This window comes from Mustela nigripes, chromosome 17 (genome assembly GCF_022355385.1).
Source record: "Mustela nigripes isolate SB6536 chromosome 17, MUSNIG.SB6536, whole genome shotgun sequence".
In the NCBI taxonomy this organism is placed as follows: Eukaryota; Metazoa; Chordata; class Mammalia; order Carnivora; family Mustelidae; genus Mustela; species Mustela nigripes.
Genome location: NC_081573.1, coordinates 24,048,367 through 24,054,366, shown reverse-complemented (window position 1 = coordinate 24,054,366; position 6,000 = coordinate 24,048,367).

Genomic DNA, 6,000 nt, shown 5'->3' with positions numbered 1-6,000 from the left:
TTACTGGTTTTGAATCTGTTCAGGTTTTCTATTTCTTCCTGGTTCAGTTTTGGTAGTTTATAGGTCTCTAGAAATGCATCCATTTCTTCCAGATTGTCAAATTTGCTGGCATATGTTTGCTCATAATCAGATCTTAAAATTGTTTGTATTTCTTTGGTGTTGGTTGTGATCTTTCCTCTTTCATTCATGATTTTATTTATTTGGGTCATTTCTCTTTTCTTTTGATAAGTCTGGCCAGAGGTTTATCGATCTTATTAATGCTATCAAAGAACAGCTAGTTTTGTTGATTTGTTCTACTGTTTTTTGTTTGTTTGTTTGTTTATTTTGGTTTCTATTTCATTGATTTCTGCTCTGATCTTTATTATTTCTCTTCTCCTGCTGGGTTTAGGCTTTCTTTGCTATTCCTTTTCCAGCTCCTTTAGGTGTAGGATTAGATTGTATACTTGAGAACTTTCTTGTTTCTTGAGAAAGGCTGGTAATGCTATATACTTTCCTCTCAGGACTGCCTTTGCTGTGTCCCAAAGATTTTAAACAGTTGTGTTTTCTTTTTCATTTGGTTCCATGGATTTTTAAAAATTCTTCTTTAATTTCCTGGTTGACCCATTCATTCTTTAGTAGGATGCTCTTTAGCCTCCATGTATTTGAGTTCTTTCCAGCTTTCCTCTTGTGACTGAGTTCTAGTTTCAGAGCATTGTGGTCTGAAAATATGCAGGGAATGATCCCAGTCTTTTGGTACAGTTGAGACCTGATTTGTGACCCAGAACATGATCTATTCAGGAGAATGTTCCAAGTGTACTAGAGAAGAACATATATTCTGTTGTCTTGGGATGGAATGTTCTGAATATATCTGTGATGTCCTTCTGGTCCAGTGTGTCATCTAAAGCTTTTATTTCCTTGTTGATCTTTTGTGTATATGATCTGTACATTTCAGTGAGGGGGATGTTAAATTCCCATACTATTATTGTATTTTTGTTGATGAATTTCTTTGATTTTGTTATTAATTGGTTTATATAGTTGGCTGCTCCCATGTTAGGGGGATAGATATTTAAAATTGTTAGATCTTCTTGTTGGACAGACCATTTAAGTATGATATAGTGTCCTTCCTCATCTGCTATTATAATCTTTGGCTTAAAATCTAATTGATCTGATATAAAGATTACCACCCCAGCTTTCTTCTGACGTCCATTAGCATGCTAAATTGTTTTCCACCCCCCTCACTTTAAATCTGGGGGTGTCTTTAGGTCTAAAGTGAGTTTCTTGTAGACAACATACCAATGGGTCTTGTTGTTGTTGTTGTTTTTTAATCCATTCTGATTCCCCATGTCTTTTGATTGAGGCATTTAGCCCATTTACATTCAAGGTAACTTTTGAAAGATATGAATTTAGTGCCATTGTATTGCCTATAAGGTGACAGTTACTGTATATTTTCTCTGTTCCTTTCTGGTCTGTTACTTTTAGGCTCTCTCTTTGCTTAGAGGACCCTTTCAGTATTTCCTGTAGAGCTGGTTTGGTGTTTGCAAATTCTAATACTCATGTCCATATTGATTAGGTCCCTAGCCATCAGTACTGCCCCTTATTTTTTTTTTTTTTGTGATGAGTTTTTCCACATTGTCATTTCATCCAGATAAGAATAAATGAAGGAGATAACAAAATACTAAAAGGGTGGCAAAGACCCCAGAAAAATATATGCTAACAAAATTAGAAGAGACTCAAAACCAGGGGGAAAAGAAAGAGGGAAAAATTAAAGGTTAAAAAATATATATATATATATATATATATATATATATATATATATATATATATATATTTGACTGGTTAATAGAACAGAGCCAACCACTTGATTTTGGGTGTATTCTGGTCTCTTAGAAGAAGGTGCCTCCCAAAATTTTGAAGAAAGAAAAACTTATATACACACACAAAAATAAGGATAAACATGAAGGGATGGAATATTACTGTAAGGATGAAAATTTAAAAAAGATTCTAAAAAAAGGAATTGATAAGATAAGTTGGTTGGAAAATGAAAAAAGAAGGAAGAGAGAATGTGGTCAGGCTGGAGACCATAACAAAGCCATGCACTAGATTTAGAGTATATTTAGATCTTTTAGAAGAAATTGTATCCCAAAATTTTAAAGAAAAGAACCTATATGTATACAAAAAATAAGGTTAAATACAATGAAGGGATAAAATAGGAGTATAACAGTGAACATTTAAAAAGATTTTTAAAAATAGTTTTAAAAAGTTAAAATAGCAAAGAGGAAAAGTTAAAAAATAGAATAAGAGAAAAATAAAATAAAAAAAAAAATTTAACATTGAAAGACTAAAGGATCTTGGGAAAAAACCCTTGAAATCTATGTGTTGCTCTCCCCTAGCTCTGGAGTTACCCAGTTCTTATTGATTGGTAAACTTGGTCTCGGCTGGATGTTCTTGCTGATCTTCTGGGGGAGGGGCCTGTTGCAGAGGCACATGTCTTTGCTCAAGGTGGAATTACACTACCCTTGTTAGGGGCCAGGCTAAGTAATCTGCTTGGGTTTGCTCTTGGTAGCTTTTGTTCCCTGGACACTTTCTGCACAGCTTTGGAGGACAGAATTAGGATGGTGACCTCCAAATCTCTAGCCTATAGGAACCGAGAGCTCAGAACCTCGCTCCACAGTGCACTTCAGAGAAAAGCAGTCAATCCCTCCCCTCTTCTTGGTCTCAGTATGGACTCCATGCTCACCTGGCTTGTGACCAAGTGTTTCTATCTCTGGTGCATGGCCTGTTTGGAATCTCCAAACCCAGAAGATTTCTACCACATGCTTCCAGGCTGCTCATTCCAGAGGAGAGAGGAGGCGGTCTCTCAGGATCTACCATTTGTGGGATCCCTGCTTAAAGAGCAGTGGTCTGACTGTGCCTCGGATCATGGTTTAAGGTAACCACTAGCTGAGAGTGTTCTCCTTGGCTCTGTCTCTGTAGCCAGCTTCCCTGCTCTGATACCTGGGACCTCTGCCACACTCAGACATCCCCAGTCTTTCTGTGACTCGGCGGGTCCTGAGATCACACTGTCCCCACAAGAGCTCCACCCCCTGCTTAGCCTCGGCAGCAACGTTCCTCAGAGGAGCCAGCTTCTAAAAAGTTCTGACTTTGTTCTCTGCTGCTCTCTCACTTGCCAGGATCTGGCCCCTCCCACTGTGGTCTATCTTCCTATTGCTTCCGATTCACTTCTCCACATGTCCTACCTTCTGGAAAGTGGTCAATTTTCTGTTTCTAGAATTGCTGCTCTTCTCTTTGTTCTGTTTAGTTTGAAGGTGTTCAGAATAGTTTGATAACTACATGAACTAGGACCTGATGTATTTCAGTCTTCTACTCCTCTGCCATCTTGCTTCCTCAGAGTTACTTGACTCTTAAACTATGTGCATGTGTACCTTTTTAAAAATTTTAACTTAAAATTTTTAAAATTTCTTTTTAGTGTTCCAGAATTCATTTTTATGCACCACACCCAGTGCTCCATGCAATACGTGCTCTCCATAATACCTACCACCAGGCTCACCCAAACCCCCACCCTTCTCCCCTCCAAAACCCTCAGTTTGTTTTGCAGAGTCCACAGTCTCTCATGGTTAATCTCCTCCTCCAATTTCCCCCAACTCCCTTCTCCTCTCCAGCTCCCCATGTCCTCTGTGTTATTTCTTATGCTCCACAAATAAGCAAAACCATATGATAATTGATTCTCTCTGCTTGACTTATTTCACTCAGCATAATCTCTTCCAGTCCCATCCATATTGATACAAAAGTTGGGTATTCATTCTTTCTGAGGGAGGCATAATACTCCATAGTATATATGTACCACATCTTCTTTATCCATTTGTCTGTAGAAGGACATCTTGGTTCTTTCCAGTTTAGTGACTGTGGCCTTTGCTGCTATGAACTTTGGGGGTACAGATGGCCCTTCTTTTCACTACATCTGTATCTTTGGGGTAAATACCAATAGTGCAATGGCAGTGTCATAGGGTAGCCCTATTTTTAATTTCTAAAGGAGTCTCCACACTGTTTTCCAAAGTGGCTGCACCAACTTGTATTCCCACCAACAGAATAAGAGGGTTCCTCTTTCTCCACATCCTCTCCAACACATGTTGCTTACAGTCTTGTTAATTTTGGCCATTCTAACTGGTGTAAGGTGGTATCTCAATGTGGTTTTGATTTGAATCTCCCTGATGGCTAGTGATGAACATTTTTTCATGTGTCTGTTAGCCATTTGTATGTCTTCTTTGGAGAAGTATCTGTTCATGTCTTCTGCCCATTTTTGACATGATTATCTGTTTTTTGCGTGTTGAGTCTGAGGAGTTCTTTATAGATCCTGGATATCAGTCCATTGTCTGTAGTGTCATTTGCAAATATCTTCTCCCATTCTGTGGGTTGCCTTTTGTTTTGTTTGACTGTTTCCTTTGTTGTGCAGAAGCTTTTGATCTTGAAGTCCCAAAGTTCATTTTTGCTTTTGTTTCCTTTGCCTTTAGAGACATATCTTTTTTTTTTAAGATTTTATTTATTTATTTATTTATTTATTTGACAGAGAGATTACAAGTAGGCAGAGAGGCAGGCAGAGAGAGAGAAGAGGAAGCAGGCTCCCTGCCAAGCAGAGATCCCAATGTTGGACTCTACCCCAGGACCCTGAGATCATGACCTGAGCCGAATGCAGAGGCTTAATCCACTGATCCACCCAGGTGCCCTAGAGATATATCTTGAAAGAAGTTGCTGTGGCTGATGTCAAAGAGATTACTTTCTATGTTTTCCTCTAGGATTCTGATGGATTCCTGCCTCACATTTAGGTCTTTTATACATTTCAAGTATATCTTTGTGAATGGTGTAAGAGAATGGTTGAGTTTCATTCTTCTACACATAGCTGTCCAATTTTCCAAGCACCATTTATTGAAGAGACTGTCTTCTTCCAACTGTATATTTTTTCCTACTTTTTCGATGATTATTTGACCGTAGAGTTGAGAGTCCATATCTGAGCTCCTTACTCTGTTCCACTGGTCTATATGTCTGTTTTTGTGCCAGTACCATGCTATCTTCGTGATCACAGTTTCGTAGTAACACTTGAAATCAGGCAATGTGATGCCCCCAATTTTGTTTTCAACATTTCTTTACCAATTTGGGGTCTCTTCTGATTCCATACAAATTTTAGGATTGTTTGCTCCAGCTTTTGAAAAAATGCCGGTGGAATTTTGATTGGGATAGCATTGAAAATATAGATTGCTTTAGGCAGTATAGACATGTTAGCAATGTTTATTCTTCCGATCCCTGAGAATGGAATGGTCTTCCATTTTTTTGTGTCTTCTTCAATTTCTTTCACGAGTGTTCTGCAGTGCCTCGAGTACAGATCCTTTACCTCTTTGGTTAGGTTTATTCCCAGGTATCTTATGGTTCTTGGTGCTATAAAAAATGGAAACGATTCTCTAATTTTGCTTTCTGTATTTTTATTGTTAGTGTATAAGAAAGCAAGTGATTTCTGTACATTGACTTTGTATCCTGACACATTACTGAATTGCTGAATGAGTTCTAGTAGTTTGGGGTGGAGTCTTTTGGGTTTTCGATATAAAGTATCATGTCATCTGTGAAGAGAGAGAGTTTGACTTCTTCATTGCCAATTTGAATACTTTTTATTTCTCTTTGTTGTCTGATTGCTGTTGCTAGGACTTCTAATACTATGTTCAACAAGAGTGGTGAGAGTGGGCATCCTTGTCATGTTCCTGATCTCAAAAGGAAGGCTGTCAGTTTTTGCCCATTGAGGACTAGTTCGCTATGGATTTTTCATAGGTAGATTTTATGAAGTTGAGGAATGTTCCCTCTATCCCTATACTTGGAAGTGTTTTAATCAGGAACAGATGGTATATCTTGTCAAATGCTTTTTCTGCATCAATTGAGAGGACCATGTGGTTCTTCCCTCTTCTCTTATTGATTTGTTCTATCACATTCATTGATTTGCAAATGTTGAATCACCCTTGCAACCCAGGAATAAATCCCACC